The sequence below is a fragment of the Furipterus horrens genome, unplaced genomic scaffold (assembly GCF_987537825.1).
Source record: "Furipterus horrens unplaced genomic scaffold, mFurHor1.1.pri manual_scaffold_10, whole genome shotgun sequence".
NCBI classification, from domain to species: domain Eukaryota; kingdom Metazoa; phylum Chordata; class Mammalia; order Chiroptera; family Furipteridae; genus Furipterus; species Furipterus horrens.
The window spans coordinates 43,636,112-43,647,401 of record NW_028327180.1 but is presented as its reverse complement, the minus strand read 5'-3'; the positions used below and the strand labels follow the sequence as shown (position 1 = coordinate 43,647,401).

The 11,290-nt window shown below is 45.0% G+C and overlaps 1 long non-coding RNA gene across 1 annotated transcript; it reads right to left on the bottom strand.

Annotated features, from left to right (window-relative positions):
* Positions 1-445: 445 nt before the first annotated feature.
* Positions 446-11,190, bottom strand: LOC149999899 (uncharacterized). The gene is made up of 3 exons (XR_016513586.1): positions 11,056-11,190; positions 1,271-1,356; positions 446-559 (listed from the first exon to the last, which is right to left on the bottom strand). It is a non-coding gene; the product is annotated as an uncharacterized LOC149999899 (long non-coding RNA).
* Between the last annotated feature and the right edge of the window lie 100 nt (positions 11,191-11,290).

Sequence of the window (11,290 nt, the reverse complement as noted above, 5' to 3'; positions counted from 1 at the left end):
AATGGCCCACACCACAAAATGGTCAGTAAGGGAGCTGGAACCCCAGCGCCTGCTGTCCAACTCCCCAGGCCCACACTCAGCTCAAAGCTCTACCGAGGCCCTGGATCCAGCCACTGCTGGCCCAGACACTCACTCAGCCCTGACCTTGCTGGCCAGTCCTTCCTGGCCTTGAAGAACATTCACATCTTGCTAGCCCAAAGGTTTGGGGCCCCAGCTGAGAGGACAGGCAGCAGCTATCGGATAGGGGGACACCTGGGAGCTCCCAGGACCCACACCTCAGGTGTCTCTCCCAGTGCCTGCCAGCAACTGGAGTCCTGGTGTCCCAAGAGTCACCATGCAACAAGGCCTGGGACTGACTAGAAAGCCCTGTCCTCAGGCTCTCTAGAGCTGCCAGTCAGATGGAGTCGGCCCTGCCCTCACCCAGCTCCTCCCACCTCACCTCTCATCCTCACTGAGCGGTTCCAAGGCCTAGAACCAGGCTCCAAATCACTCCTCAGACTGTGTTGTATTGATGTGCGACCACCTGGAGAAGCTGAATCTCCATCATTACTTTCATTTTCTGAAACAGAGGGAAGGACAGGATGAAGCCAGGATCTGGGTAGAGGATGCCTCTGGGGTCTTGTGGGGGTGAGCAATGGGGCGGGGGGCCAGTCCTGGGTCTTTGCTTACAGGGGAAACCTCCTTCCCTGCCATTCCATCCAGGCCCTGCCTGTTCTCACAATTAAGTATAAATAGCGCCTTCTCCAGGAAGTTGTCCCTGGTACCATCCCCTTTTCCACCTTCCAGTTCCTTGAGTTTCCCTGCTCTGTGTATCAAAATCCCCCATTAAATATACGAACCAAGGAATGGGGCCAGAGAGGTCTTGCCCAGGGAGGTCTCTGACTTCCACACCCATCCCTCCAGCAGTGAGGCCACAGCTGTTCACTTCACACCAGTCCTGGAATTTCTCCATTTTCCCAGAAGGGCAGACAGCCAAAGTCCATCACAAACAGGCTCCTCAGCCCATCACTAACCCCCAGCCCCACCTTTTCTCGTCCTGCACTACCCCCTGCAGCCACAATAGGGCAGGCACTCCCAGGAACAGGACTTGGACCTGGGCCAGGCTCTGCGTTCTAGAGAAGGGGGAACAGGGGAGCTGAGGCCAGAGACTCTAGTCCAACCCTCCCTGATAACAAATGGGGAGACTGAGGTTTTTCCAGTACTGAAAGCTCAGGGTTCAGCACAGGGATCTCTACTCCCAAATCTCAGCATGCTGTCCCCCCATGCTCACCTCCAGACTCACCTCCTGATAATCCTCCATCTCTGTGTCCAGCAGCTGCAGGTAGGTGGGAAAGTTGCTGAAGAAGAGGACAACACCTGTGCCATCAGGGTGGAAGTGGTGATGAGCCCCAGCTCTCATGTGTCCCCACAGACCCTCCCCTGAAACCTCTCACTTTCAGCCTCCTGACCCCAACCAAGGCTCCCATATGGAGCAGCCTAGGACCCTTAGCAGCCTCCCCCAATTTCTCCCACCCCTCTCCTCCCATCCAGGACACCAAAGCCCTTCCCAGGGCAAATCCCAGGTTAAGAGGTCCCTGTCCTTCACACCTCAAATCCCTCAGGTCAAGGTCCAACAGCATTGAAAGACTACACTGCTGTGGCAACGGCCTCTTTGATGCGACATCATGAGAACAAGCGAGGCCCCAGCTCCTGACCTGGGGGGGTACTGGTCTGTGAGAGGACAAGTTGCACAGAAACCTACAGAATAACTGAATCTTGTTTTCCTTTTTGAGTACAAACCTATAAAGTGTGACGTGTGTCAGGCTTAGTGGAGGTCTGGAGGGACAGTGGAGCTGACTGCTACACAGGATACCTGGGGCCGGCAGTTCAAACAATCAAAACAGCAGCAAAATAAGAGATGCTCATGACCTAGTGTGAAGTCAAACAACATACCATTTTCTCTAATATTCCCACAAACATGCAAGAACTGACTTTCTGTTCTCCCCTCGGCTGGTGGGGTGGGTAAGGTGTGGAGGTGCAGATTCTTTGGGGAGTGGGACAGTGGGACACTCCAGTGGGGAAGCCCTCAGAGGACCCTGGGAAATCTGAGTCTGGGGTCCGGGCCTGCCCGTACCATGCCAGGGTCTTGGGGGTACAGAGCCACCTGCACTTACTGTCACCTCAGACCAGCTCCTCCATGACCTCCTGAATGGAGCTCTGTAAAGACAGTGGAAGGCCCAAAAGACATCAGGGGCCTGCCTGGACATAACCACAGTGAGAACCCCACCACAAATCCTGCTCCCAGCTCAGGCTCAGAGGGACAGCCAGGGAGGGAACAAATGACACCTGGGGGGGCCAGGATTACAAATGAGTAGATGAGCTCAGTCCCCAGCACTCACCTCATCATGCCAGCTGTGACCTGGGATTCACACTTGACAGACCAACTGAGCTTACAGCACCTCACAACTTACTCCTGCCCAGGAAGGACCCCTCCCCACTGCCATTTCCAGACCCCGACACACACAGAAAAAGGGACAAGGGCTGTGGAGCTGCTCATGTGGGATCACAGCTGTGACCTGACCTGAACTGGCCTGCCCTGGGTCACCCTGTTACCTGAGGGTTCACGCTGCCGAATGATCAGAGATATTGGAGAGGAGGCCTGAGTCCCTGTCTTCAGTGAGTGAAACAGCTTTCATTGTCAGCTTTCCAGAATCCATGGCCTCAGGAAGTTGGGAGAAACTGGAGACCATCCTGCTCTCTCAGCTGCCTCCAATCAAGTGAGGCACAGGAGCCTTTCTCTAGAATGTGGGTGCCTGGTTACCAGAGTTCTAACTTCTGTTTTGTTCTGTCACCAAGTATATGAGGTCACCTTCTTCAAGAGTCCATTACCTGGGCCCCTCCCTTCAATCAGACCCCCTCAGAGCCCCCTCTGGGCTGGTGACTGCTCTCACTCCTTGCCCATGTCATCTCTCTCACTGCACACAGACGTCTGACACAGCCCTCCCCATGGCTCCCTGGGAATGTAACCTGAGTTCCAGCTTTGAGCTGACAGCTGAGTTCAGATCTCTTTGTTTCTCCTGTGGGCTGGTATCACCTGTGTCTCATACAAAAACAGAGATGGAAGAATTACAGGAAAGAGTGGGGTGGAGCATGGAATACCCCTTCTAACAGGCCTGGGTTTCAGCTGCCTGCTCTTGGGAAAATCACATCCCTCTGGGTCACATTTTAAGGTCTGCATCTTTAAGGGGTTGAAATTAAGAAAATTCAAATGTGGTCATCCATGCCATAAAATTTCCTGTGGTCTCCTGTTATACATGGAGTCAGATCTTGTGCCTCGTGCAGGCCTACGTGGAGCACAGGCTCCACGACAGCTTTCAGCGACCCTGCCTCCTGCTGTGCACATCTTTGTGTTACCACTAAGTGGTTATTAACAGCTTCTGAATAACAGAATACAGCCAAGGTGATGGATGTCACATTCAAGTTTTCACTTTCCTCTTACTCGATTCCTAGAGTTCTCTCCTATCTCTTCTCTCCTCTCTCTCTCTCTCTCTCTTTCTCTCCCCCTCCCCGCCCTCCTCCCTCTTCCTTTCTGCTATACCTCTGGAATTGGGAGAGAAAGCACCAGTGTTTTGAGTTCCAAGTAGAGGTCCCATAGAACAGAACTGAGGGAGTGCCCAGCCAACTGACAGGTAAAAACAAAGGTCTCAGTCCAAACTGAGTGCTGACAACACCCATGTGTGAGTGTGGGAGCAAATCACCCCCAATAGAGCCTCAGTCGAGACCACAGTATCAGCCTGTGAGATGCCTTAAATCAGTCAGGTGTGCCCTGCTAAGCTGTGCCCTGATTCCTAAGTCACAGCAACTATGAACTGTTTTGTTTGTTTCTTTTCATTGATCTTAGAGAGAGAAAGAGAGAGAGACACGTTGACTTGCTTTTTCCACTCATCCATGCACCCACCAGTTGCCTCTTCCGTGTCAACCAGAGACTGAACCCACAGCCTTGCCACACAGGGACAACACATCAACCAAATGAGCTACCCAGCCAGGGCTATGAGATGTTAAATACTTATAGTTACTGATATGAGGTTTTAGGGCAGTGTGATTGGTGCCTCCGTTTCTCCATCTGTCAATAATAAGCATACCTCCTGTGAGGTTATAAAAAGCATTATAGAGTTAATGTTTGAAAATTGCTTGGACCACTGGCATGTCTCAAGCTCTTTCCTCTATATGTATTATACATTTTTTAATTTCTCTCACAGTGCCTCTAAGCTTCTGAGGACAGATTGGCACCTGGCTGAATGTTGAAAGCACTCTGCAATTTATGATAAATAAACGAATGACCAACACTGTTGAAATATTGGAAGCTTACTGTGCATGGGACTCCCGTCGCACATGCAAGAAATGAGGTCAGACCACAAAGATCAGCGGGGCTGTTTCATGGTTTGAGGCCATTATGCCTAAGGCTTCCTGAGATCTTCTGGGATGGGACTGGGAGAGATGGGACTCTGGGTTGGGGTGCAGGTGGTTGTCAAAGTCTGCTGAGCCTTGATAACCACCTGCCCCAGCCCAAGGCCTAGACACCAAGCAGAGGAGCAGTCGCTGCCCAGGAGGCTTGTTACAGAAACAGGGGAGTACAAAAACAAACCCCCAGAGTTTGCGGCTGGGAGATGGGGAAAAGGAAGCAGCTTTCAGGATGCCCTTGCATGCCTGGAGCTAGTGGCTGGAAACATTGTTGCAAAGATCCGCTTTACTTCCAAGACTCAGGAAGATGGGAGGGAGCTTGGACTGTGGGCTGGTACGGAAGGAGACAGAGCCTATGTAGGGTTCTGTGAATGCTCGGAACTGATTGCAAGACCCACTGTGTGAGAGGAGGCAGTGAGGGAGGGAAAGGAGGCAGTGAGGAAGAGAGAAGCAGCTGCAGACATTTTGGGCTGGCTCTGGCTCTAGGAGGCTCTCTCTCTCTCAGGCTCTCTCTGGCCCTCACGCCCTCACTCTCTGGCTCTCGCTCTGGTGGGCTCCCTCCATGTGGCTTGGAGGGGCAGGGGTCTCCAGGCTGCTTTAAGAAGAGGCGCTTGCCAGGCTGCTTTGAGAAGGAGAGGAGATCCACGCGGTTTACAGGAGGCTGAGACAGTTTACAAGGAGGCTGAGAATCCAGGCGGTTCTGCATTGAGAGCTGGAGGGCACCACAGCACAGAAAGGACCTCCCCAATCAGAACTGAGTGATTGGCAGCTGCTGGTAAAGCTGAACTGTGTTTGGAAAGTAGGGAAACGGTGTTTCTGACTTTCCTAAGACTGGCCAGGTCTGGGAGGGGGAGGCAGGACTATGTGTAAATAAACAATTCTTTTTCTTTTCACCAAACTCTGGTATTGAGAGTTATAATTCTGGTGGCGGGCAATCGGGCCCCTAACTAAACAGCCCATGGGTTCTGTTTCAATCGGAGCAGCCCAGGGGTTCTGTTACAGGCTGAGATCGAACAGGCAAGGCCAGAGGAGAATCTCGGGTCCATTTCATCAGCTGCTCCTGCTGAGCAGAAGACCTTGAACTCAGATCTTTGAATGACTTCTTTTAACTTTAAAAATTCAATGTTATTTTCAAAACTATACATGTGCATAATGTTTTAAAATATTAAACCTCTTTGCTTTCTGTGGGGTCAGGACAAGAACCTTGTCTCCCAGGCACAGCTAGCTGGAGGTGTGTTCCTGGTTCCAAGACCATGACGATCATATTCTAGTAAAAATCTGAAACTCATTCTTATATCTGAAGAAGTATATGTTAAATAGTAGAGTGGCCCCAAAAAGCCTTCCAAAATAGAGTGAAGTCATTAAAAAATTAAAATGCTACAATAAAAGAGATTTACTTAATGCAAAAGAAAGCTATAAAGTATTAGAGAAACTATAAACAACATGAGAACTGAAGAAAACAAAAAATAAAGTGGCAGGTATACTTACAACTACATCAATGATACCAAATGTGAATGAATTACATAATCCAAACAAGAGGAATAGATTCTCACCTTAGATTAAACAACAACAACCATGATCTAAATATATGTTATGTACAGGACACACATTTTTGAATTAAAGACATAAGTGGGTTAAAAGTAAAAGCGGGGGAGCCCTGCCCTGGCCAGTGTGGCTCAGTTTCCTGGACGTCGTCTTGCAAACCAAAAGGTTGTGAGTTCAATTCCCGGTCAGGGCACATGCCTGGGTTGCAGGTTTGGTCCCTGGTTGGGGCAGATATAGAAGGCAACTAATCAGTGTTTTTCTCACATCAATGTTTTCCTCCCTTTTTCTCCCTCCCTTCCCCTCTCTCTAAAATAAATAAATAAATAGATAGATAGATAATGTTTTAGAGTAAAAGCAGGGGTAAGATACATCTGTAAACGGCATCCACTTGAAAGTTGTAGACATTATAGAAATATCAGGTAAAATAGGCTTGAAAGTGAAAAATATCACCAGAGATATTGACAGACATTGTATCATGCCAAAAGGGTCAAAATTTATGGTCTGCATCTAAAACAAAACATATTTTATTTTTGCTAAAATTAACAAAGAAAAAATATCAAATCAAAACTTAAACTTTTGCCTTAACAGATTTGGAAAGATGTGATACCAAACTCAAAGAAGGAAAAAAGGAGACAATGAAAATTACTGCAAAAATGAATGAAAGAGGACATTTAAAAACATATAGAAAATCAATGAAACCAGAAGTGGGTTCTAAGGAAAGAGTAACAAAACTGAGAAATCTTTAGTTGGTTGGTGTAGAGAAAAATAGGGAAGATTCTAATATTTAAAAAATTTTTAATATGTTTTATTGATTATGCTATTACAGTTGTCCCAATTTCTTTTCCCTCTGCTCCCCTCCACCCAGTGACACTCCCTCCTTCCAGTTGCCCCTCCCTCCCAAGTCCATGCCCATTGGTTGTGCATATAGTTCTTTTCAACAACTTCCTGTCTACTCCTTCCTACTATGCTTCTTAATTCCTGCATCATCTCCCTCCCTTTCCCCCCTTCCCCCTCCCCGCTCACTTCCCCCCATAATGTTCCCCATAACTATAATTCTTTTTCCACTCTTGCTGCCTACTTAGTTTGCCTTTGTTTTAATTCCCTAGCTTCTGTTATTGATGGTTGTGATACAGTTTTCGTTTTAATGTTCATAGTTTTGACCCTCCTTCTAAACAAGTCCCTTTAATATCTCATATAATAGTGGTTTGGATCTGATGAACTTCTTCAGTTTTACTTTGTCTTGGAAGCACTTTCTCTGCCCTTCTATTCTGAATGACAGCTTCACTGGATAGAGTAATCGTGGTTGTAGGTTTTTGCTTTTCATTGCTTTGAATATTTTTTGCCAGTCCCTTCTTGCCTGCAGAGTCTTCTTTGAGAAATCAGCTGATAGTCTAATTGGGACCCCTTTGTACATAATTCTCTTCTTCTCTCTTGTTGCTTTTAAGATTCTCTCTTTATCTTTAATTTTTGACATTTTGATTATAATGTGTCTTGGTGCGGCTCTCCCTGGGTCGTTTATTTGGAACTCTCTGTGCTTCCTGGATCTGTAAGTCTATTTCCTTCCCCAAGTGAGGGAAGTTCTGCTTCATTATTTTTTCATATAATTTTTCAATTTCTAGTTCTTCTTCTTCACCTTCTGGCAACCCTATGATTCAGATGTTTGCTCTCTTATAGTTGTCCCAGAAGTTTCTGTGCTTCTCCTCATTTTCCTCACTTTTTGTTTCCTCTTTCTGCACTGGTTGACTGTTTGTTCCTTCCCTATGTTCCGATTTGTTGATTTGATCCCTGGTATTCCTTCCTTCACCACTTGTTTTGTATGTGTTTTCATTCATTTCAGCAGGACTAGCCTTCATTCCTTCCCTGTCTTGATTAAGTCCCACTGTTAGTTCCATAAGCTGCCTTATAACTATAGTTCTGAACTGAGCCTCAGAAAGATTGTCTATCTGTTCGTCTGTTAATTCATGTATTTGCTTTCTGGTCAGCTGCGTGATTGGGATCTCTATCATCCCTGCCATCCTGGCAGTTTTTTACTACCTGGGCGGGGCTGTCACACCTCCTAAGCTGTAGGGGGCGGAGCCCCATGCACTCACCAATACCAGGCTACCCTTCTCACCACATTGTGGCGCTTTGTGTGGGGGTGGGGGTCCAAGATGGATTCCTACCGTTCTCTCTCCGCTGAGAGACCAGGAGCCTCCTCCTCCGTCCCCACATCCTCTGGGCCTCACAGTCCCAGGCAGTGGGGGTCTGCCTTCTCCGATGTTGGAATCGCGAGCTGATGGGTTTGGTCTGCAGCTAGGGGTACTCCCAGGCGCTTCTCGCTGTCCCTTAAATATGGGCATCTGTGCTTACTGCAGTCCCACTGCCCATCGCTGCAGCTGCCGCCATCAGCATAGCTTGACCTCTCTGCCCTGGCTTCGCCCCTCCTACCCAAGCACCACTTGTTTATAACTTCATACGTTGGACTTCCATGTAGCTTTATTTTCTGGAACTTCTGGTTATTTCTGGTTTTGCAGTAGTTGTATTTCTTCTTAGTTGTGGAGGGAGACGAAGTGTGTCAGTCTAGGCCTCTATCTTGGTCGGAAGTCTGGGAAGATTCTAATTTAAAGAATCAGGAAGATAGTTGGATATTTCTACTGACATTACAGAAATAAGAAGAATTATAAATGAATTCAATAATGGTATGCCACAATTTCAATACCTGAGGTAAAATGGACAAAGACCTAAAAAGAAACAACCCACTGAAAATAACTAAAAAATAAATGAAAAACCTAAATGGAACTATAACAAGTGAAGTGGTTGAATTAGGATACAAAAAAGCACCCACAAAGTAAGCACAGGCTCAGATGGCTTCAACATAAATAGGATTCTCCAAAACCTACAAAGAAGATTAGTACTGATCCTTTACAAACTCTTCAAAAAAACTAAATGCAGACAATCCTTCACACTCATTTTTCCAAGGCCATTACTACTATGATTCCAAAGCTACCAAGTTATCACAGAAAAAGCCCTAACATACCTATTATTTTTTGTGAATAGGGATGAAAAAACCCTCAACTTCTAGCAAACATGATCCAGCAAAATATACAAAAAATTATACACCATGAACAAGTGAGATCTATTCCAGGGATGAAAGGTTGAGTTAACGTCTCAAAATCCATTAATGTAATAGATCACTAGACTAAAAAAGAAAAATGGCAAGATGCTCTCAATAGACTCAAAGGCAATAATTGAGAAAACGCAGTACTCTTTCATAATTAACACACTCTGCATACCCAGAATGGGAGTAAATTTCCAAACCTCATTATGAGCATCTGTGGAAAACCCATAGCTAATATTTTATTTAATTGTAACATACTGAATGCTTTTCCCTAAAGATAAGGTGCAAAGGATGTCTAAACTGTCACTGCTATTCAACAGTTGTCCGGAGATTTTAGCCAGAACCATTTTAAGAAAAGAAATAAAATGCATGCAGATTGGTTAGAAAGTTGCAAAACTATTTACTGCCAGATGAGGTATATTACATAGAGAAAACTCTTAAATAAAATATTGAAATTAGTAATTGAGTTCAAAGATTGTAGGATCGAAGATCAAAATATAAAAACTAGTTGTATATTTTTACATTTGCAGTGAACAATTTGATAATGAAATGCGTTTCTGATAGAATAAAAATGAATACTTAAATAATTTAACAAAAAAAAAAGCACAAAACAAATATTCTACAAACTACAAAATATGGTCAAAATAAATTACTAAATGGGAAAAGCATCCCAATTTCATGAATTAGAAGACCACACTGTTTTAGACATTCAATTCAACATCTATTTCAATCCCAGCTGTAATCTTTATGGAAATGGGAAAACTGTTCTATAAATTTATATGGAATTATAAATAAACCAGAATTACCAAACTGTTCTTGGTAACGGAAACATAGCAGTAGGACTAACATCTTGATTCAAAACATTGTACAAACCAAAGGAAATCAAGGTAAGTCTGGTACTAACATAAGGATAAACGTACAGATCTAAGGAATTGTTTAAGATTTGAGAAATAAATCCCTGTATCTATGGTCAACTGAAATTTGAAAAGGGTACCAAAATGGGAAAAAAAAACTTTTTTGTCATAAATCTGTGCTGGGCCAACTGGATAATCACATGCAAAAGAAACAGGTTGTACCATAACATCACACCACAAATTATAATATTCCAAAGTGGATCAAAGGCCTAAACATAAGATGAACTACAAAACACTTAGATAAAAGGTAGGAAAAAATTCCTGACCTTGGATTTGGCAAAATATTGTTTGATATGACACAAAGAGAAATAATGGGGGAGAATTAGGTAATTTAGACTTCATTAAATTACTGACTTTTGTGCTTCAAAGGACACCATCAACAAGTGAAAACACCCTTGTGCAGAATTGCTGGGAATATAAAATTGTATTGCCAGTATACGTATATCAAATCATATTGTAATATTCAAATATAGACTATTTTAATAGTCAATTTTACCACAATAAAGTTGTGGGGAGAAAAGTTGCCAGGTGCATCCCACATTTACATAATCGTTATTATTTTTCTTAAATTTTTAAAAATAGGAATCCATTACTTTAGGGATATTACATCATCTGCATTTCAAAGTTCGCTAGGGACACAGGCAAAAATTGATCTAAATTAAATTTCCTTCTAATGTAAAATGTACACCTGAAAATGTAATGAACACATCTCACACCCTGTGGTTAAACCGAGAAGAGTCCTTGAATCCAGGCTGGCGACTGGGGGTTCCAACTTTCCACCAGAGTCAAGTGCTATGTGATGCTTTTTCTTAAGGACCAAATGAGTGGGGGTGGGGCAGGGATGGGTGGAGGGTTCCAGGCTTGTAAGAATCAAAGACTAAAATGGAGCTAAACTGTGTTACAGAAGGTGAAGTCAGATTGTCTGTGTTTCTAAACAAGGGCCCGAGTCCCCTGGGTGGACTCACATCCTTACCGCCAAGCCCTTGACCGCTAGAGAATATAAGATCCTCTCTTTCCAGTGTGGCCAGCTTGGGTCACTTTCTTGGCTATGGTACTTACTTGCTGTATCTGGAAACCAAATCAGCATTCCCTGTGCTTAATTGTGTTCTCGCCTTCACAAGGAGCTGGGGAGAAAAGGAACAAGAAGCCCCAAGACTAGAAAAAAATCTGTTTATGCAAGGTCGGCTACTGCACACAGGCTAAAACGGCTTCTGAGGAGCCAGGGTCCTCCCTCAAGCTGTCACTCAGGCACGAGGGGTCGCGGCCTTAGGAACTGTCCAATCAGAGGCACCAT